General features: G+C 41.1%; 1 protein-coding gene across 3 annotated transcripts in view; it reads right to left on the reverse strand.

Annotated features, from left to right (window-relative positions):
• The window catches only part of CTNNA3 (catenin alpha 3), a 1,949,360-nt gene that overhangs the window by 1,420,367 nt on the left and 506,123 nt on the right, over nucleotides 1–22,870 (reverse strand). The gene's annotated exons all lie outside the window — the stretch shown is intronic.

Consider the following 22,870-nt stretch of genomic DNA (forward strand, 5'->3'; position numbering starts at 1 on the left):
ATGGATAGAGCATCTTCTTTCCATCAGGTAAAGACAAATTCAAATCAAGTGACTTCTCAAGGTCAAAATTCAAATTAAGTGATAGAACAGAAAAAGCCTCCATGTGCTTATGAACCCCCTTTTCTATGCCCTTGCCTCTCTTGCTTGAAATATTCTCCACTACCCAAAGACCTGCTCCGCATTTCAGGACTCTCCAAAGCCAAAGATAATTTCCAATCTCTATAAGGAGCAATCAAACTGCTGGAAAGCTATCTTTAAAATGAAGAGGACTCCAGACTCCAACACATTTTCCTGCATAGCAATGAGCATTTCAGGAGAGAAGGAAAATCCATGTGTTGCAGCTTCCTTGTTCATTGACATGCCACGAAAGAAAAGGAGACAGCCGAGTAGAGGTGATTTCTCTGCTGGGCCAAATAAAGTGACTCCATGTTTTAAAACCCACATAAACAACCATCATTCCCAAACGAGCCTCATTTGGGCACTTACTCAAACACACCAAATGAGAATCAATGAGGGGGGTGGGGGCTGGGTGAATCAGAATACTGCAGTCTGTGAGATCCAACTGAGGCCTGCTTATTGCTGCCTGACTCATCACTTCCTGTTTTTCTAACAGGGGCCAAGTTTTGAGCTTGGTTTGTTTTTGCGGTTTTCCCAAAATGCCTTTTTTACCAGCTTTCCACTGTCTCTGTATCTCTACAGATGTCAATTAAGGCCAATCAAGAGGTATTAATTGAGCCCCTGCTGTTCATGGGTCCAGAGCCGAAAGGACTTCAGAGACCATGAAGTCAAATGCCTTCATTTTACCAAAGAGGGAATTGAGGCCCAGAGAGGTTGTGACTTTACCAAGGTCATACAAGTAGCAAGTATGAGAAACAGGATTTGAACTCAGATCCTCTAACTCTGGAGCCAGTTCTCCTTCTACCACACCACAATGCTTCAAAAACAAGTGTCACTGCCCTTTGAGAACTTCCATTCCACCTTGGAGAAACATGTACAAAGATAAGTAAATGCAAGATATGTCCAAAGGAAATGCCAAAAGAAAGGGATTTATTTATTCCAGAACCCAGGCAAGTGAGCTGCAGGGTCAGGATTAGCACTCAGGGCCTCTGACCCCAGAGCCAACCTTCTTTTCCAATGTACCAAAAGGGTCTGCTCCAAGCCAGGTCAATGGGAGTTTATTAAGGGTTTATTATGTGTCAGGCACCGTGCTAGGTGCCGGAGGATACAAAGAGAGGCAAAAACAGTCCCTGCCTTCAAAGAGCTCACACGCTCATGGGGAAAACAACAGGCCTGAGAAATCCTACTCGAGATCTATGCAGGACACAATCTGGGCCACCTTAGAGAGAGGGCACTGAGGGGATGAGGAGCAGGTTTCTGCAGAAGCTCACATTTTAGGTGAAACTTGAAGAAGGCAAAGTCAGCTAGCTAGGAGGCAAAAATGAGAAGAGACAGAATTCCAAGTTTGGGAGGTAGACAGGGAATATGGAGTTGGGAGATGAAAGAGCAACAGCAAGGAGAGGAGCATCCCTGGTGGTAAAGTGGTGAGTCAGGCATAAGAAGACTAGAAAGGTAGGAAAGGGCCAGATGATGAAGGCGTTTAAAAGCCAGAGGATTCAGTATTTGTTCCTGGAGGTAATTAAGAACCACCAGAGTCTACTGGGAAGGGAAGTGACATCGTCAGACCTGTGCTTTAGGAAGATGACCTGGGAAGCTGTGTGCCGGAATTTAGGGAACTAGATAACTCAAAAGATATACTATGGGGCCCATGCACTGTTTCAACAATCCGGCTAGCAGCTGTTGTGGGGGTGTAAGACCAACCCAACCCCAACAACAAGAACACTACCAGCACACTGCAAAAACACAGGTTCTTTTGATCTGCTTAACTAAGGAAAGCTACGTGAAGGGGTTGACAAGCTTACTTTAATTCAGCATACAAATATCATTCACTTAGTTCAGGGGAAAAAGCCAGCAACCTGAACTTCAGAACAAAATACAAACAAAGTACAAACATGGACAGCAGACCTTGTCTGATTCAAATCCCAATACATAGTTACCAGAGTTTAACAAAGTCCCGGCATCCGGGTTACAAGCTGGAGGGCCCTTATCTACAGCTGCCCAGGAGTCTCCAAACGCCACCAAGAGTGAGAGCCCTGTGCAAATGGCTCTGTCTTCTCTTCTTATAGGGTTTCAGACATCATGGAACGTCACCTGAATGACCACAACTTAGGCTGCTATGGTTGGCTCTTGAGTTAGCCCCTCCCCTTAGGACCCTGGGAGGTTCACATCCACATAGGTTAGGTTAACACTTAATAGGGGTTAAAGCCTGGGACTTAACACTTAGTAAGACTCAATGAAGTACACTGAATTACTCAAAGGAAACAAAAGCCAAACTCTTCAAGGGCACTTGTTGAACTAAGTGCTAAGAGCCCATTTTGCTTACCAACACATGCACTGATCTCTAAAGGGAGCAGAGCACACCATCCCTCTCCTTCCTTAGAGGTAACTGGTAGCACAGTGAATATGGTGCTGAGGCTAGAGTCAGGAAAACCTGAGTTCAAATACAGCCTCAGACACCCACTAGTTGTGTGACCTTGGGCAAGTCACTTAACCTCTATTTGCTTCTGTTTATTTAACCGTAAAATAAAGATAACAATAACACCAACCCACAAGGTTGTTGTGGGGATCAAATGAAATAATATTTGTAAAAAGCACTTAGCACAGTGCCTGGCACATAGTAGGCACTTTATAAATGCTTATTTGCTCCCTCCTTCTATCACTATTTTTGACCAGCTGAGATGTCAATCAGCATGGACCTAGCCAACAATAATTTTGATTGGGTTTTAAGTGCTGCCTGACAGTGCGTCCAGCCAACGAGAGCAAACACAGGAACGTTAACCACACCTCCACCTTCCTGAGCCAACTGTTGACTCAACATAGAAGAGGGAGCCAGGCAGAAATCTGAAAATACAAAATTGTTGTGGGCGCTGTTCTTTTGTTACCTAGTAACCACAGAAAGAGAGGAGGGGGAAGGAACTTTTAGCTGAGATCCCAAAGGGAGCAATGCTCCCCAAAGCCTTAATGGAGCTACACTCCTTGACCATACCCACAAAAATAAGTAATCCCACCACTAAGGGTAGCAATAAAAACAGCAACAGGAAAAGTATCATGTAGTATAAAGGACAAAAGCAGATATAACTACCATCTTTATTGATCCTCAATACTGTCAGTCCTGATAAGTGGTAGTAATTGTAATTAATAATAGTAGTAATAAAGGTATTACTGCAAATATTTTTAGTAGCAATAATATTATTAGTAGAATTAATCGTTCAAGCACTAACACTGATATTAATGATAATCCTATCAGAATCACTCATCGTCATAGGGGGTTGGTTAATAAGGGCCCAGTCCTTAGAGCATATACATTGTGCCCTGCCTGGTTCCAAGCCACACACATTCCTTGGACTAAATTGGAATACTTAGACTTAGTATTAGCAATGCTAATTCTAGCAATCATAAGAATTCTAGTCATCATAACGATACGATCAGAGGCTGTATCGTGTGGTGGATGGAGTGCTGGACATAAAGTCAGAAAGACCCAGAGGCAATAATTATTTATGTAGTGTCTGGCAAATCATTTAACCTCTACATCCCTCAGGGAACTTTCTAGTAATTATTTACTAAATCAGACACAGTTCATCATCTTGTTTGGATGGAGTTTCCACACAGGGAGTTCCCAATCCTAATGAAATCACAATCTCTGCACCTATTTAACCTCATACGGCCACTACAACGAATGATAATTGTAGCAGTAAGAATAGCTTGGTATAATAACAGAATGAAAATTACGCCATAAAGAAATACAGATACCCACAGGTATGCAGTAGAAATATTTTTTTATTTTTCTTAAAATCTTTACTTGTCCACCATGTGTCGGGTTTCTTCTGGTCCAGCACTAATTTGCAGAGTTAGCACAGACAGTTTTCTATTTACAGAGGCAACAGACGTTCTGACTGCCAGAATACAAGTGTAGTCAGTGTCTAATTTATCTGATTACTATGTGTACTTGGGGCAAGAGGGGTTAATCGTGATTTCTGCAAAGTGCATTTGCTTCTTTTTGGAGTAATTTGGTCTTTTGTGTGGCTGGATTCAACTTGTCTGGTACTCAGCAAGCAACAAACACTGCATTTCAGAGCAAACAAAAGAGCATTTTCACATAATTTGATGATCTGGATTCCATGTTTGCATTTTGAAATTATTGTTTTAAAATGCTGGCGGCATGCACCGTGATGGAAGCCCAACCGGATCTCTTCCTGTTTGGGGTTTTAATACTCCCCTGGCTGAAAGGGAAAGATTTTTCAATAATATGAAAAGGCCTGCTGAGCTACAGGAACATTGGTCTGATGAGGCCATGTACAGGATATATTACCAGCAATATGCCATCCTAATGTGTCGGAATTGTACTACTCTTTAAAAAAAAAGTCTGCATTAATAGAAAGTATTCACTCCCACCCTAAGAAATTGATCGTTGTTTGTTGGAGCTTCAGAAAAGAGAAAAGAAAAACAGAGATGATGCAGCATCAGCCATGGTAAGCATTAGTGCATTCCGGTCTAATTTCCAGCCAAAATCCAGCCCATTAAATACAATTTTGGAAGGCTCAGCTCTTTCAGGACCGGGGGATGTGCAGCCCATGTCTAATGAAGCGGCCCTCGTGGTAAGCCGAGTGTGAGCATCCTGAATCCTGATGAACCAAGGGCAGCAGCTCAAGTAACAGCCCCGAGAGGAAGGAGGAAGCTACTCTTTGGAGCTACATTTCCCGGGGGACTGAGGGGAAGGGACGCCCTCAGACCCAACCCTGGCTTCATAAGTTCTACTTCACAGCCTCGACTCCGTGACTCTGCATGATGTTGGGAGATTGCCCTAGGGGCAGTAAAGAAGACCTACTACATGTGACAGCACAAGTTTGAATCCAATTACAGTCATGATCCATGTAGTATGGCCCCAAACAATGTCTTGTCATCACACTGCTAATGAATTAACCAGCATTCATTGCTGTACTACTGTGGGTTAAGGAAAAGCAAAGGGATTAAAAAGGCAATAGAGGAAGCAATAATGAAGAACAGGGAAGACAAAAAAGGGGAAGGGAGGTAAAGGAAAAGGGGGGAGGGGATAGGGAGAAGAGCCTACATGGCTAGAAATCCTTCTCTTCCCCTCTCCAGAACTGGTCAAGTAAACAAGCATTTATTAAGAACCTACAGAATAGCAAGCTGGACATAGCAGATTTGCAGTTTTGTGGGCAACATTTTTTATATACTGTGTTATAGAAATGCTTGTTTTATTCCATTGGTTAAAAATAAAATAGATTTTTAAAAAAATGTTCAAAAAGTGCCTCCTATCTGCTAGTTACTGTACTAAGTGCTAAAGAGACAAAGAAAGGCTAAAGAATAAAGGATGGCTGCTCTCAGGACGTTCACAGCCCAAATATCCTAAGAAAGGAAATGTCCCGGGAACATTATTTAACCAACCATATTTTCATGGTGCCAGCTGGGTAGAATATGGCTAACCTAGAATTGTCATTTAATTTTATCTTTCCCCCCTCTAATCATTATTTTGGAAAATTCAAAGTGGACATCAGGAATTCATTTTAAAAGACAACTACCAGAATTTGCCTTGTCGTTAATCTCCCATACTGTTCTTATTCATAAGTCTTTAGGATAAAAAAATTAATGTTAAAAATTATTAGCCCTATACATGAATTTAATTGTATGTACAGAATGTCACTATGCTGTAAGAAATGGTGAGCACAAAGCACAGAAAAACTTAGGTGAAGTGATACAAAGTGAAGTAAGTAAAGCCAAGAGAATACACATAATGACTACAACATTGTGAATGGAAAGACACTGGAGTGGTTTGCCATTTCCTTCTCCAGCTCATTTAACAAATGGGGAAACTGGGGCAAACAGAGTTAAATGACCTTCTCATGGTCGTAAGGGCCTGAGGCCAGATTTTAACCCATGAAGTTGAATCTTCCTGACTCTAAGCCCAGCACTCTAGTGACTGTGCCATCTAACTGATTGTATGTGTGTGTATACACATGTATATGTACATATGCATATCACATATATACACATCTATATATGTGCATATGTAGGTATATTTGTGTACATCTATGTATACACTAATATATAGACAAATGTATCTATATGTAGGCATATGTGTGTATGTGTGTATGTATATATATATATATTTTTTTTTCTTTTGCCTTTGTTATTGCATCTGTAAAACAGGGAGAATACACATTTTCTTGAGACCTCTGAGGGGAAGAGGGATTCTCAAATGCACAATGGAATGTTACAATTTTAAAATTGAAACTGCCTTCATATTTACAGAGAAATCATTATATTTCATCCAAACCTGCATGTGACATGATTTATAATTAGGATTGTGATTAACATAGATCATTATTTTTTGTGTAAGCTGGAAATGCATATGGGACTCATTAGTGACATACAACATCTCCTTCAGTTTAAAAGAATTAGAGAAAATAAGGCAAAATCTCCCTTCAAGACCATGTTATAAAATTTTGAAATGACCCATTTTCTCTCAGACCAAGTACAGTGTGGCCTAATGATGCTCAAGACCCAGAATTATAAAATCTCACATTGGTAACAGACATCAGCTGCCATCTAATCATAGGCTCATGAGCTCATAAGCTCATAGGATCAGAGATTGAATCAGAAGGTATTTTTGGAAGTCACAGAATCCAATCCAACACCCTCATTTTAAAGATAAGGAAACTGAGGCACAAGCTAGCCCCTATCTGAACAAGAATGTCCTTTATGTTATACCAGACAAGAGGTTGTCAGGCTTTGGCTTGTAGGCCTCCAATGAGGAAGACCCCATCCTCAATAAGCTGCCCATTCCACTTTTGAGCATCTCTGATTGTTAGGAAGCTTCTCCTGAGGTCAAGCCCAAATCCGCCTCTCCGCAGTTCCACCCGGTGTTTCTAATTCTGCTCTCTGAAGCCAGAGAGAAGGAATCTGATCCCTCTTGCACGTGACAGTCCTTCAAAGACTTGGAGACAATGACTGGGTTACCCCTGAGTCTTTTCTTCCACAGACTAAACATTCCCAATCTCCCCAAAACTGTCATATTGAATTCTGGTTGTTTATTTCTAGAAGTGTTAGAGAAATAAATGTTCCAGAAATGTGGTCTGCTCCCCACACTCACGTGTTCCACATAAAAGCAGCTTAAATGCCTAGAAGGATTCTGCACAGATTTTGTTTTGATTTACCCAGAGAAATTAAAGGCAGGGACAGCTAAATTGTGCAGGGGATAGAGCATCAGCTCTGAAGTCAGGAGGATCTGAGTTCAAATACAGCCTCAGACACTTACTAGCTGTGTGACCCTGGGCAAGTCACTTAACCCTGATTACCTCAAAAAAAAAGAAGGAAATAAATCAAAGGCAGGGTGTGATAGTGGATAGTGCATTAGTGCATTAGACAAGTAGTTGAACTAGTTGGTCATGACTCTAAGATCATATGAACTTTTAGAAAATAGCTAATCCTAAAATACCATGATATGGCCAAATCAATAAAAATTCCTTTCTAGCACATTAAAAAAATCAGCATCGCACACATTTACATACATATATACACAAATATATATATATATGTATGTATATATATATATACTGATACATACACACACACACAACATTGCCAACTGCAAAGTATCTTTTGCCCTTAACAACTTTTCAATTTCACCCAGACTGACCTTCCAGTAGACTCTCCAAATGTTATTTCCTAGCTGTAAACATTCCCTCAATTTAACTACCACACAGACTAAAGACTGTGCGCCGCCAGGAAGGTCTGCCCGTGGCCGTCACAGATAAAGGACGCCGATATTATCGTGGTACAGTGGTCTGAATAAGCAACCTCACCGTGCCCTTGCTGACAGATGCTTTCCCTGGAATAATCTATCACACTCAGCCAGGTGAGCCAATAATCAATGGCTGGTGCTCTGTAGGAGGGCAGACTTGTAGACAGCAAGGTTGGGCAGAGAGTCAGCAGCTAAAGAAAGCGTGGGCCCCTTTGCCTGTTTATTTCCCCAAAAAAAGCATCACTGGACCCTACTAATTTGGGCCAATAAGTCTGCTCACACTTGTGTTTGCAGCACACTGATTATGCAAGAGAAACATTAATTATACTATTTATCCTCTCCTGGTATTTCACCTCCTCACAGTGTTAGCCATTGCTAACAAATGTGTTAAAGGCAATGATTTCCGTGACTGTCATTTATTGATTAAGCATAAATTCCACAAAATTATTCATTCATGCGCAAGAGCTTCTGAACCAGAACCAAGCGCACATGCAAAAGAGACCCACGCTAGAGGCAACACAATTTGGAGGGTGTTGGGGAACCAATTCTTAAGCTAGCTGAAGGAAGGGTTGATGCCAAAGGCATGGAAAAAAATATCGTGAACCTTAATGTTACCAAAAATAAAAATAAAAGGCATTGGAGAGAATGTCAATAGCTATTTACCCACATGATTCAGTGTCACCAAAGATGGGTACTGCTGTCAGCTGAAGATCCAAGTCAAAGCTCCCTGGGCAACTCCTAGGACCGGAAGTTACAGAATGAGATGCTCCCTCACTTCAATCATTTAGAATCCATGGTTTCTTTCATGACTCAGTCGAAGTGACAGTGGAAGGGTTGCTGGACTGGAAGTCAGAAAGACTGAAGTTCAGATCCAGCATCAGAAACGTTGGGCTCTGTGAGTCTGGGCAATAATCCACTTACTCTCATTTAGCTTCAGTTTCTTCCTCTGTGAAATGGGGATAATTCTAGCACCTACCTCACAAGGTTGTGGTGAGGTTTAAATGCGATATTAGATGTAAAGTTTTACAAATTTTCAAGTGCTATATGAATTTTTGCTATTATGTGCCTTCTTTTCCATCTCCATAAAATTGTATAAAAATGGCCTGAAGACACATCAGGGGTCGCCTGGATTTAAAGCTGGAATTTTGAGACCATGGACTCCAACACCTTCATTTAACGATTAAAAACCAGGCTCAGAGAAGACTCAGTGGTCACGAAGCCAGTCAGTTTCCGAGGTGGGACCATGCCTTCCATGGTCTAATCCCAGTTCTCCAGGCAGGATTCATCAAGCAATATTCTACCACAGATCACATCTTTACCTCTTCACAACTGACTGAAAAGTTCAAAAAATACGAGATTCTATACAAGATATACTATATTGACTATTAGAAAAAATTCTCTTGGTAGAACAAAATGTTGCTTTAAAAACAAGGGTCCTTAACCTGGGGTCTGTGAACATTTAAAAAAATATTTTGATGTAAAAACCTAGAGAGTCTTATGTGATCAGGTGGTGAGTGAAGGGAGCGGAACCAGGAGAACATTGTATACAACCACAGATAGATTGCTTTGTGATGACTAACTGTGATGGACTTGGCTCTTCTCAACAACACAAGGTTCTAAGACAGTCCTAAGAAGCTCATGAGGGAAAAGACCATCCACCTCCAGAGAAACAATTATGGAATCTGAATGCAGATTGAAGCCAACTATTTGCTCTCTCTCTCTATTTTATTTTATTGTTGGTTTTGTTATATATTCCTCGTGGTTCATTTCATTGGTTATAATTCTTTTTACAACTTGATTATTGGGGAAAAAGTTTAATGTGAAAGTATATGTTGACCTATATCTGATTTCATGCCTTCTTGGGGGGAGGGGGGAAGGAGAGGAAGGGGGAGAAAATTTGGAACTCAAAAACTTGTGTTGTAACTAAAATAAAATTAATTAATTAATAAAAAGAAAGAACAAAAACAAAAAAAAATTTGATAGCTGCTTCTCAGTGTCATTGATTTCTTTTGTAACACTATGTATTTTATTTTGTGAATTCAAAAACACCATGCTGAGAATGGGCCCATAGGCTTCAGGTTGCCAAAGGGATCTGGGACATGAAACAAGGTGGCTCTTGTCTCACAAAGTGTCCCCAATGCCTATGTCAAAATTCACACAAGATTTCTAAAAAGATCTAGCAAAGACACCCTCATTGGAAGATCTGTTCATTACTAGTATCAGCAAATGAACAACACACAGAGATGCATGTTTGCCAGAGATGGGCATCGCTGTCATGGGGAAGAGCCAGCAGGGAGCTCAAGTTAGGGGGAGATCCCCTAGAGATAGGGAAGCTTTTCCAGATACATCTTTGTGTGGATGTATTTTTGCTGATTGTATCAGGCCCTAAAAAATGGCAGTGCCTCCTGGAGAACTTCTCAGGGATCCCAGGCCAATAACTCTCTATGATTTATCAGAAGCCTTTCCCAATCCCTCTTAATTCTGCAGTCTTTTCTCTGTTACTCATTTCTCAGTTATCCTATGCAGAGCTTTCTTTGTATATGTTTGTTTGTGTGCTATCTCCCCCATTAGACTGTAAGCCCCTCAACGGCAGGGACTGTCTGTTACCTCTTTTTGGATCCCCAGAATTTAGCCCAGGACCTGGCATGGTAAGTGCTTAATACATGTTTATGGAATGGTTGAGTTACAGATGAATGAATGCATTCATCCCTGCTGCCTCCACATCTTTGGAACCTCTGATTTCCTTCAAGACTCAGCTCAAACACCACATTTTACTGAGCCTGGTACATTTTCCCAATGAGGGGTAAGGGAAATGGGCGCTTGGTCATTTAAACTGCATCATATTCTTAAATACAGCATTTTCAAGAGCAGAGTATAAAACTGGTTTTATTTTTTTAAAAAGATTCCTGAAATTTGGCCCCAGGGTAGGGTGGTACTAGGCTCTTTTATCAATGGCCTTATATGAGATTCTAGGACAGGAGGCATTCAAGCACTCTGGAATCACCTCTCCATGGAATCACCTGTGGGAGGCCACAGAGTGGAACAAGAAACTTCGTGGGGATGCTTCACAATGAAGAACAAGCAGTAGATTTGAAATCAGAAAACCAGAGATGCTGGATACCCGAGTGACCTTTGGAAGATGCCTACTCCCTCTGGGCATCATATGTAAAAGGAGAGATTTGGACTGGTGATACTGATACCCCTTTTCTAGCTTGAAAGTCTCTGCTAAGGCATGGAAAATAATTAGAGATTAAATTTTATAAGGGAATCAGTATTTTAATAAGCATCTGCTAAGTACTTAACTACATGGCAGATATTATTATTGATAATGGGGATACAAAGACTGAAGGAAAAAAAAAACCAATTCCCTGTCCTCAGTACACTCACAACAGATCACAGGGAAACAGTGCACTGCTACTACTACTATTACCAGTGGTAGTTGGAGTTAACATTTATATAATCATTTATAGTTTACAAAGCAAACTTTACATATATTGTCTCATTTGACCCTCACTATAACCCTGGGAGGTAAGTGCTATTACACTATCCACTTTACAGATGAGAAAATTGAGACTTAGTAAAGTGATTTGGCCAAGATCACACTGCTAGCATATGTCTGAGACAGGATTTGAACTCAAATCTGCCTGAGCTGCCCAGGTAAGTAATTAAAAAATATATCCAAGGTGTAATTTTTTTCCCAGGGGGTGGGGTACTGAAGAGGTAACAGTGGGGAAATTTGAATACATGTAGATACAAACACATTTAGGCACCTATGTATGTGTACATAGATGTGTATATGTTTCTATCAACATATAGTCGTATATACATATGTGCATATGCATGTATGCATGTGTGTATGTGCGTGCATAATATGGAACATCGCATTGTTTTAAAACAATCAAGATCACTTTATTACTTTCTGTCAATACTAGTATTATTGTATTTTACCAAGATAGAGCATTTTTCATGTAGAAATATGTGAAAATTCAGCAGGCAGAGAATGGAGGTAGTGTTGCACAATGGAAAGAACACTAGACCTTGAGTTCCACTGCTGATTCTGTCCTTCCTACTTTATATGACCCTGGAACAATTACTTAATGTGTCAAGCCTCAGTTTCCCCTAGTTCCCTCCTCTATAGAATGAGAGGAGTGGGTTAGATGGCCCCTAAGGTTCCTCCTGCCTCTCCATCTATGATCTTGCATTACTAAAAGAACATTAATTTGATCGCAGTTCGTTAGCACTAAAATTCTGAAGACTTTATTGTGTGCCAAGTAGGCAATATTAAAAATAAGTAAGATAGAAAAGATTTTGTGAATTCAAGAATTTAAACTCTGTCTCAGGTTTCTTTTCCCAAAAGTAGCTATTCACCTCCAGTATTTTGTTGGGTACATCTCATTAGCCAGTAAAGCACTGGAGGAAGTGCCTTAATCAGCCTCTGTTGACACTTGGTCCAATGGAGCATCTAACAGGAGACCAGCTGTCTCCCAAATGGGCACATGTGCCCAGGAGTGAATTCACTTTTCTGAAAGGATGATTAACTTTGACACTTCCAGTGCTGGGCCAGAAATTGGCTGAGCCAGATCATGCAAGGAGACAGGTGTTCCAGGAGGTCAGATAATGAAGATCTGGAAATCTCAAAAGTTAGACCTGAATTAATTAGAGGTTTTTCTTATTTTGTGTGTGCGCATTTTCAATTTTCTTCCAGCTCGTACAGCATCATAACTTTAAAGCCAGAAGGGACCTTCAAGTTCTTCTGGTACAAATCCCTCATTTTACATCTGAGGATACTGAGGTCCACAAAGATAAAATGACTTTCTCATAGTTCATATGTGGCTGAATCAGGGGTCCTGCATTCTAAATCTAGTTCCCTTTTCCAATGTGCCATGTGGAAACTTGATGGTTTTTTTTAGAGAATTCTCAGTTGGTTTCCATTAGGCCCTCCACATGATATCCACCATTTTTCCTACTGGCTCAACTCAAGTCAGGTTGAAGTGAACGCACCACACTCTTTCTTCTGCTTGATTTCCTCACTTTCTTTTGAGCTGATGGAGCTTACCAACCTCTCCTGCTTCTCTTCGGGTTTGGTTTCAGCCTGTGTTTTTAAGTCCTAGCTCTAATACAATAAAAACACAACGTCTACCATCAATACTAACATAGCATATATTAAATATTGATTAGAGTAATCCTGATGAAACTACTGGCTGATTCAAAACAAAGCCCCCCTTAACGATTCCAAAGCTCCATCCTTTATCGAAATGTGAGTTAGGCTGGTGCTATAGTCTACACTGCTATCGAAGCTCATTTACTGTCCAGCCCCAGTGTCTGTCACAGAATCAATGGATTTGGGATTTAGAAAAGACCTTACCAAGCTTCCCCTCCAACCCATCCCACCCACAAAAACAAGTAAACTTCCATGAATTGACACCAATCAACATACATTTATTAAGTGCCTCCTATGTGCCAAGCACCATTCTAAGCGCTGGGGCTACAAACAAAGGCCAAAGGAAGTCCCTGCCTTCAAGGTGCTCACAATCTTTTTTTTAATTTTTTTTGGGGGGGAAGGCAAGGCAGTTGAGGTTAAGCGACAAGGTCACACAGCTAGTAAGTGTCAAGTGTCTAAGGCTGGATTTGAACTCAGGTCTTCCTGACTCCAGGACCAGTGCTCTATTCACTGCCCCACCTAGCTGCCCCTGAGCTCACAATCTAATGAAGGGAGATATCCAACAAAAATGGTCATCCAATGCTAACTTGAAGACCTTCAGGGACAGGAAACCCACGACCTCTCAAGGAGTCATCTCACTTCTGGATATCTGTGAGCATTAGCACATTTTTTTCTTTTATCTTATCCAATCATGCCTCTCTGTATCTTCTGACCCAATAAACACTCCTACTTCTGCCCTCTGTGGCTAAGTGACTCAGTGGATAGAGTGTCGGGCCTCTGGAGGACCCAAGTTCAAATTTATCCTCAGACACTCATCAGTAACATGGCCGTTGGTCAGTATGTCACTTAAACTCTGACTGCCTCAGTTTCCTCAACTGTAAAATGGGGATAATCATAGCCCCTACCTCCCAAGGTCGCTGTGAGGATCATATGAGATAATATCTGCAAAGCATTTAGCATAGTGCATGGCACACAGGAGGCATTTAATAAATGCTAATTTCCTTGCTTCCTTCTTCCATATGGCAATCCTGAAAACACTTGAAAACAGTTATACCAGAGGTGGGGAACCTACCGTTTCAAGGCAACATGTGGACAACTAGGTCCTCAAGTGTAGCAATATGTGGCCCTCCAGGGGGGCACATGTTGCCTGGAGGCAGCAGGTTCCCCACTCCTGAGTTATACCCACACTGAGCCTTCTCTCCTTCAGTCTAAACATTAATTCATTTGTAACCAAAAAAATCAATCAATTCCCAGTATTTAAAGAGAGTTCTTTATTATGGAAAGCACAGTTGGGGTAGAATAGAGGCTGAGAAAGAAAGCAAATAACATTGTCTTGGGGACTAGGAAATATGAGTTTGAATTCTTCTTGGCCACTCACTGCCTTACTGTGATACCTTGGGCAAGTCACTTACCCTAGTTCCTCATCAAAGGGTTTGGACAAAATGGCCCCTGAGGCCTCATTTAGCTCTAAATCTATGATCCTCAGACCTAAATGATTCACTCAATCTCCCTACCTCCTAAATAAAGAATTATGAAACCAACTGGTCAACTGATCCCAAGCATTTATTAAGTGCTTACTATGTACCTGGAACTGGGTTAAGCACTATAGAAACAAGGAAAAAGCAAAAACGTTCCTTGCCCTCAGAGACTTGCCATTCCAAAGGGAAGAAGCTCAGTTCAGCGGAAAGGACAGATGCAGAATTAGAGTACCTGGGTTCAAATTCTGTCTCTGTCATGATGCATGTGACATGAGGCAAGTTGCTAAAATTCTATGGGTCTCAGTTTCCTCATTTGTAAAAAAAATGGGGTTGAACTGGACAAATGAGCCCTGCAACTATAGTTAGAAGCTTTGGGCTTGGACATTCTGGCTTTGCTTCCTACTAGGGATGTCACCTGGGGAGGACCTTTTATTTCTCTGCAAAATGCCAGCACTGGAATGCATGATCTCTATCAGAAAACAGGCATATCTAAATCTTATGCCTCTAGAACTGAGGTTGATTTTCCCATTTTTCTCCCTCAAACACCATGCCTACATTCAATACACATTGTTTTGGGTTTATACAACAATTGTTAATCCACCCCAGGAAGACATATATTTGTCTGCTTGGCAACATTTAAAAATAGTCCAAGGTTTAACATTTTCTAGTTTCTTCTTCAATATTATTCTAGCAAAAGTCTGTGTATTAAGTCAGGTAGAAATCGATATTCTGCATGTAATGCTTATCCCTGAAGGTATCCAACGATCCAACACAAAATAAAGAGGTGTCCTCAGCACAGAGTATGTTTTTCTTCCAAGAAAAACACCTATTTGAAATAACCAAATTTAACAACAGACACATACAAGATTCAAACAAGAGAGAGAGAGAGAGAGAGAGAGAGAGAGAGAGAGAGAGAGAGAGAGAAAGAGAGAGGGGGCAGCAAGAAACAGGCAGAGAAGAAAGAACGAAATACAGAGAGAAGATAGAGGAAACAGAGAAGAAAGAGACAGAGGAGAGACAAAGGTGGACAGAGATAGAGGAAAGAGAGAAAGAGAAAGAGAAAGAGGAGGAGGAGAGAAGGAGGAGAAAGAGGAGGAGGAGAGAAGGAGGAGAAAGAGGAGGAGTAGGGGAAGGGGAAGGGGAAGCAGCAGGGGAAGAAGAAGAGGGGGAGGGGGAAGGGGAAGGACAGGAGGAAAGGGAAGGAGAAAGGGAAGGGGGAGGGGGAGAACGGGGAAGGGGGAAGGGGAAAGGAAGAAGGAGAGGAAGAAGAGGAGCAAGAAGAAAAAGAGAAAGAAAAAGAGGAGGAGGGGGAGGAGGAGAAGGAAGAGGAGTTGTCAAAGAATATAAAATACTGTTCCTTGGAGTCAGGAAGACTATAAAAGGAGAAAATTTGAATGCAGTAGAAGCTAGGTGGGGGGGTCAATCGTGACAATTTAACAAAAAGGATCTTTCTACCCATTTTAATTTTTTAAAGAAACAATTCCATCACACTGAATATCCAAGATTAATTGATTGCCCCCTCTTACAGCCTTTTCTTTCTTCAGCCCATCCTCCACACAGCTGCCATATTGACATTCCTGAAGCACAGGCCTGACCATGTTCCCTCCCTGCTCAAGACGCCATCAACGACTCCACTGCTTCTTTGGCATTTAAAGCCCTTCTCCGTCTGGCTCCAGGCTCTCTTGGAAGACTTCTTACACAATATCCCTTCACACATTTTACATTCTAGTCAAACTGGCCTCCTCGCTGCTGCTCCCTACACATGCTAGCTAACATTTAGATAGCACTCTAAGTATGGGCTCGCTCTCTTGATTCTCACAACAACCCTCTGAGGTCGGTACTATAATTATCCCCATTTGTTTTTACAGAGGAAGACATTGAGGTTGATAGAAATTAAGCAACGCTCCTAGGGTCCCATAGCTCTTCTCTGTGGCCGGATTCAAAGTCAGGTATTCCTGACTCAGTGCCCAGAGCTCTATTTGTGGCACTGCCCACCTCCTTCATATCCCATCTCCTCCAAGCCCTAAATCCCCTGCTTCCTCACATCCACCTCAGCTCCCCCTTCCAGGACCTTCGACAACAGGTCATTCCAGACAGACTTTCCAACCGTTGCTGCCCTGACTTACCTGACATATAGTATTCACTCTTATACCTTGTCCTGTCCTCCCCTCCACCTTCACTGTGCCAAACTTTAGAACATGACCTCCTGGAGAACAAGAATTGTTCTTGATTTTATCTTTGCAAACTCAGCACTGAGAGGCAGATGTGGCATCATGGTGGATAGACAGCTGGTCATAGAACCAAGAAGACCTACCTTTTAAGTCCTATCTTAACACAAACTGAGTTGATGAGCCAAGCTAGGCCTCAATTTCCTCACCTCTTAAATGAAGGACAGCAAAAGGATAATCTTTTTTCCCCCACTTAATAGTATTTTTTTCCAATTACATGTACAGAGAGCTTTCAAAATTTACTTTTATAAGATTTTGAGTTCCAAATTTTTTTTCTCTCTCCCACCCTTCCTCCTCTCTCCCCAAGATGGCATGCAATTTGATACAGGCTATAGATGTACAACTATACTAAACATATTTTCACATTAGTCATATTGTGAAAGAAGAATCAGAATAAACAGGGAAAACCTCGAGAAAGAAAAAAACACAACAAAAAAGAGAAAATAGTATGGTTCAATCTGTATTCAAAATCCATAGCTGTTTCTCTGGATATGGGTAGCGTTTTCTATCAAGAGTCTTTTGGAAATGTGTTAGATCCTCATATTGCTGAGAAGAGCTAAGTCTGTAAAAGTTGGTCTTAGCACAACGTTGCTGTTACCATGTACAATGTTTGCCTGGTTCTGCTCACTTCACTCAGCATCAGTTCATGCAAGTCTTTCCAGGTTTTTCTGAGATCTGCTTGCTCCTCATTTCTTATAGCACAATAATATTTCATTACATTCTTATACCACAACTTGTTCAGCCAGTCTCCAAATGATGGGCATCCCCTCAGTTTCCAGTTCTTTGCCACCACAGAAAGAGCTCCTATAAATATTTTTTCTACATGTGAGTCCAAAATTTTCCCTTTTTGATGATCTCTTTGTTGCTGGATCAAAGGGTATGCACAGTTTTATAGCCTTTGGGCATGGTTCCAAATTGATCTTCACAATGGATCAGTTCACAACTCTACCAACAATGCATTAGTGTTCCAATTTTTCTGCATCTTCTCCAACATTTGTCATTTTCCTTTTTTGTCGTATTAGCCAATAGGATAGGTATGATGTGGTACCTCAGAGTTGTTTTAACGTGTATTTCTCTATCCAATAGTGATTTAGATGAAAATTAAAAATAAATAAACTTAAAATAGAGATTTAGAGCATTTTTTCATATGACTATAGATAGCTTTAATTTCTTGAAAATTGCCTGTTCATATCCTTTGACCATTATCAATTGGGGAATGACTTACATTCTTATAAATTTGACTCAGTTCTCTACATATTTTAGAAATGAGGCCTTTCTTAGAGATACTGGTTGTAAAAATTGTTTCCTAGCTTTCTGATTTCCTTCTAACCTTGGTTGCATTGGTTTTGTGCAAAATCTTTTTAATTTAATGTAATAAGAATTAGCCATTTCACATTTCATAATGTTCTCTATCTCTCATTTGGTCATAAATTCTTCACTTCTCCATAGATCTGACAGGTAAACTATCTCTTGCTCTCCTAATTTGTTTATGGTATCCTCAAAAGGATCTTTACAATGTATTCCTGCTCCTGAACTTTCAAACTGGATGGGAACTTGGTCAAACTAAGCTAACTAGAAAGTAGCAGAGGTGACGTGACTCAAACCACATCTTAAGAGGCTTAAGAAGCACATTGAAGCTTGAGAGTGTCTAGAGGAGGGCAAGTCACAGGAGGACAGAAGTACTGGAAGGGGTTAGTCTGGAGAAGAGAAGACTCAAGGGGGACAGGAGAGTGGACTTCGAGGGTTTGAAGGGTCTTCTCATGGAAGCAGGCTGAGATGTGTTCAGCCTGGTCCCAGAGGGCAGACTGGAACAGTGGGTAGAAGGTACAAAGAGAATGGTGTCAAGTGAAAATTCTCAACAGCAATAAGGGGAAAACTGGGATGAATTGCTTGGAGAGTTGAACTCTCCCTCCTTGTCAGTCTTTTAAGTTCTAGGTAGCCCTCCCTGGTTCTAATATCACCAAAATCATGTTCACGCTTTTCTTAACTGCCATGATTTCAGACCTTAGTCCTGTCCCCTCTTTACTTGTCTTTTTAAACCAAAGCATCCTAATCATTTTCTTCCTAAACATTCAACAATGTTCCATTCCCCATCCTCTTGACCATTTCAGTCACCTTCTCTAGACCTTTCTTGAATGTGGTATTTCTTTTTTGGGTAAAAATACCCAAGAGATGCCCCATAGTTCTGGACAAGAACATTTGGAGGCCTTTTGGTCACAGCAACACCGGCAACACCAACACTGACTGTCTGGGAATTACCTCAGTGATATCCAGATGATTTTTGTGAACTTCTACTGAGAACTCAGACTCCTGTAAGGATCTTTGGGTTCTTTTTTCCTTCTAAATGCATTACATTGCCCTCACTCAAACTGACAAACATCGACCTCTGGAAAAATGGTTCTGATGCTGGTAAATCAACATCGGTTACATTTAGTACATTCGGCATTATTGATTTCATACAAAATTGAGTTTCAGAAGGAAGAAATTGTCCCAGAAAAAGAAAGGAAATGTCCTGTCCTTCTCTACCCAGCCAGTTAAGTCATCCAGCTGTCCTGAGGCAGTAGGGATCTGCCTCAAGGCTGGCACAGAGACGCTCAAAATCATATCAAAATATGGAAGGTGAGAGGCAATGACTTTTTGGTATATATGTCATTACTGGGGAAGTTAGGTAGCATAGTAGACAGAGTGCAAGGCCCTGAGTCAAGAAGACAGAAGTTCAAATCTAGCCTCAGACACTTACTAGCTGTGTGACCCTGGGCAAATCACTAACTTCTGTTTGCTTTCATGTCCTCATCTGTAAAACAGGGATACCCACAGCACCTACCTCCTAAGGATGAGGCAAGGACTTTGCAAAGTGCCTGGCATATAGTATTATATAAGTGTTAGCTATTAAAGCACTGGGCTTGGAGTCAGGAGGACCTGAGTTCAAATCCTGCCTCAGATAGTTAGAAGTTACGTGACCCTGGGCAAGTCACTTCACCCTGTTTGCTTCAGCTTCCTCATCTGTAAAATGAGCCAGAGAAGGAAATGGTAAACCACTCCAGTATTGCCAAGAAATCCCTAAATGGGGTCATGAAGGGTTGGACACAACTGAAAAACAGCATTATTAGCAATATTATAATTATTATATAGAACCATAGGTCTGGATGGCCAGAGAAAAGCAAATGTCTAAGGATTCCAAAGTTGGCTGATCACTTCTTCCTCGCCTGCTCACAGATTTAGAGCCGGAAGGGACGTTGGCGATCATTTGGTCCAGCCCCTGCGTTTCACAGACAAGGAAACTAAGACCCAAAGATGAAATGATTTAGGATCATATGTCTAGGGCTGTAAATGACTTTAGAGATCATCTCATTCAAATCCCTCATTTTACAGAGGAAACCGAGGCCCAGAAAATGCTGTTACCGACACAAGGCAATAGACGTAGCAGTAGGGTTTAGAGTCAAACTCAAGTCATCTGAGTTCAAAGCCAGGTCTTTTCCCCATTACACTGTGCTTCCTCCTCCCCATGCCCGTCTGGGCCACTGTTCTCTCCAGGATGTTCTCAATCATCCCATTTTGTGGCCACAGACATGCCTCTATCATTAGAGGTGCATAGCCATCCTCACCTCCACCCCCTGGCTTCCTTCAAATCCCAGGTAAAGCTCCACAGGCTGTAAGAACTCTTTTCCGAGGCCCCTTCATTCCATCCTCTTCCCTCTGAGAAGATCTCCAATTAGCCATCTATGTAGCCTCTTTGTACATAGTTGTCTGTGTTGTTCATCCCATTAGACTTTGAGCTCCTTGAGAGTATGCACTGGCTTTTGCCTTTTTTGTGTGTATCCCCAGCACTTAGCACAGTGTCTGGAATACAATTGGCTCTTAATGCTTGTTGACTTGATTTACACTTAACTTACCAGAAGCATGACCTAGGAATTACCACTTCCCGCTTTCTCCCATAGGAAAAATAAGTTTACCTCCTTAATAAAACATATCAAATTACTTGTTTATTTTCCTCTATCAAATAGGGAAGGGAATAAGTATTTATATAATACTTCCTATGCCAGGCATGCTTATAAGCTCATTGTAAATATTATCTTATTTAATCCTCATACCCTGGGAGGTAGGTGCTATTATTATCACCATTTTACAGTTAAGGAAACTGAGGCAGAGGGCGGTTAAGTGACGTGGCTAGGGTCATACAAATAGTAAGTCTCTACAACTTCATTTGAACTCAGGTCTTCCTGAGTCTGCATCCCATGCTCTATCCACTGAGCCACCAGCTCCCTTCCCCCTCTTGTATGACTTTTGAGAAAAATATTTTCTTCCTTCTTGTCTGATTGTCTGATCTTCAGGTTTGGTACCTGAGTCTGAAAGGGTGGGAACGTGAATATACTTTTCTTGGTAAAAGTGAGTGACAAATTGTGGCACAGAAATGTAGAAATGTTATTGTGCTATATGAAATGACAAATATGGTGAATACAGAGAAGTATGGGAATATTTACATGAATTGATGCAAAGTGACAGATGCAGAACCAGGAAAACAATACACATCTAAATGGAAAACACGACAACAAATAACTGAAATTGAATGCTGTGAAATAATAACCAAGTTGATATCAAAGAAGAGGTGTAAGAAGACATACATACACACACACACACACACACACATACATGGCAGCCTCTCCCCACCCTTAGCCTTCTTTGTAGAATTTAGGAACTATGGGAGTGAAACACTACAAATTGTGTCAGATTTCTTTCACGTGTTTGTTCACTTTTATGATTTATTTCTTTCTCTTTATTTCTCTTTGTTTTAGGGATATTTGATTGGGTAGAGAAGGAATACAGCTAGAAATGAAAGTGATGTCAAACCAAGTGATAAAACTGAAAATTTAGAATAAAATGTTAAGCCACCCCAATCTCCACTTTGGGTGATTAATCTTTTGGTTGATCTCGTCATTTCCACTACTATAACATATCTCATATCCTGACATATTCGCCACTCACAGAGTTTTTGGGTGCTCATCACCCATCATCGGGATCCTGCTTCCAGTTGCTGCATCTCCCAACTCACCCTCCACTTGGCTGCCAAAATCAGCTTTCTAAAACCCAGTTCTTATCATGGTACCCTCCTACTCAAGAATTTTCAATAGCTCCTGGCCCTCTGGGATAAAATGCAAATTCCCCTGCTTGGTATTCAAAGGCTTCACAGATTTGTTCCAGCCTAGCTTTCCAGATTTCTCATTATCTTACTCTTACATGAAACAATGGTGCATCTGTTGGCCCCTTCATGCACTCTACATTGCAGCCAACATAACCTGTTGCTGTTCCTTGAACTCAGAATTCCATCTCCCAGCCTTTGTAGAGGCAGTCTGGTATACTACTGATGCCCTCCCTTTCTTCCTCCATTAAGAACCCCTAGCTAAACTAAAAAGCCCCCATCCTACAGACAGTATTGTCTGATTCCTCAGTTAGGGTTTGCTGTCTCCTCAAGGTACCTTCTATGTAAATAATTGCATACATGCTCCCTCTCTCCCTATCCAAGAAGAATGTCAGCTCCATGAAAAAGGTACTATTTGTGAATTTATCTTTGGATCTGCAGCTCCTAGCATAATGCCTTTGGTAGAAATCAATTAGCAAGTATTTGTTAAACACGTACTATGTAGCAGGTAGGGCAGCTCCGTGGCACAGTGGATAGATTAATAGACCTGTTGTCAGGAAGACTTATTGTCCTAAGTTCAAATCTAGCCTCAGATACTTACCAGTTGTGTGACCTGGAGCAAGTCACTTAACCCTATTTGCCTCAGTTTCCTCATCTGTAAAATGAACTGGTGAAGGAAATGACAAATCACTTCAATATCTTTGCCAAGAAAACTCCAAATGGGGTCATAGTCAGACTTGACTAAAATAATCTACTGAATGTAGCATGTAGACAGTATTAGCAGTGCATAACTGTTGGATTGAATAGAAATATAATTAAATATTGGTTAAAAAAGGAAGGAATAGGGGCAGCTAGGTGGCAGTGAGTCGAGCACCAGCCCTGGAGTCAGGAGGACCTGAGTTCAAATCTGACCTCAGACACTTGACACATGTACTAGCTGTGTGACCTTGGGCAAGTCACTTAACCCCAATTGCCCTGCCCCCCAAA

The sequence above is a fragment of the Trichosurus vulpecula genome, chromosome 8 (assembly GCF_011100635.1).
Source record: "Trichosurus vulpecula isolate mTriVul1 chromosome 8, mTriVul1.pri, whole genome shotgun sequence".
Lineage (NCBI taxonomy): Eukaryota > Metazoa > Chordata > Mammalia > Diprotodontia > Phalangeridae > Trichosurus > Trichosurus vulpecula.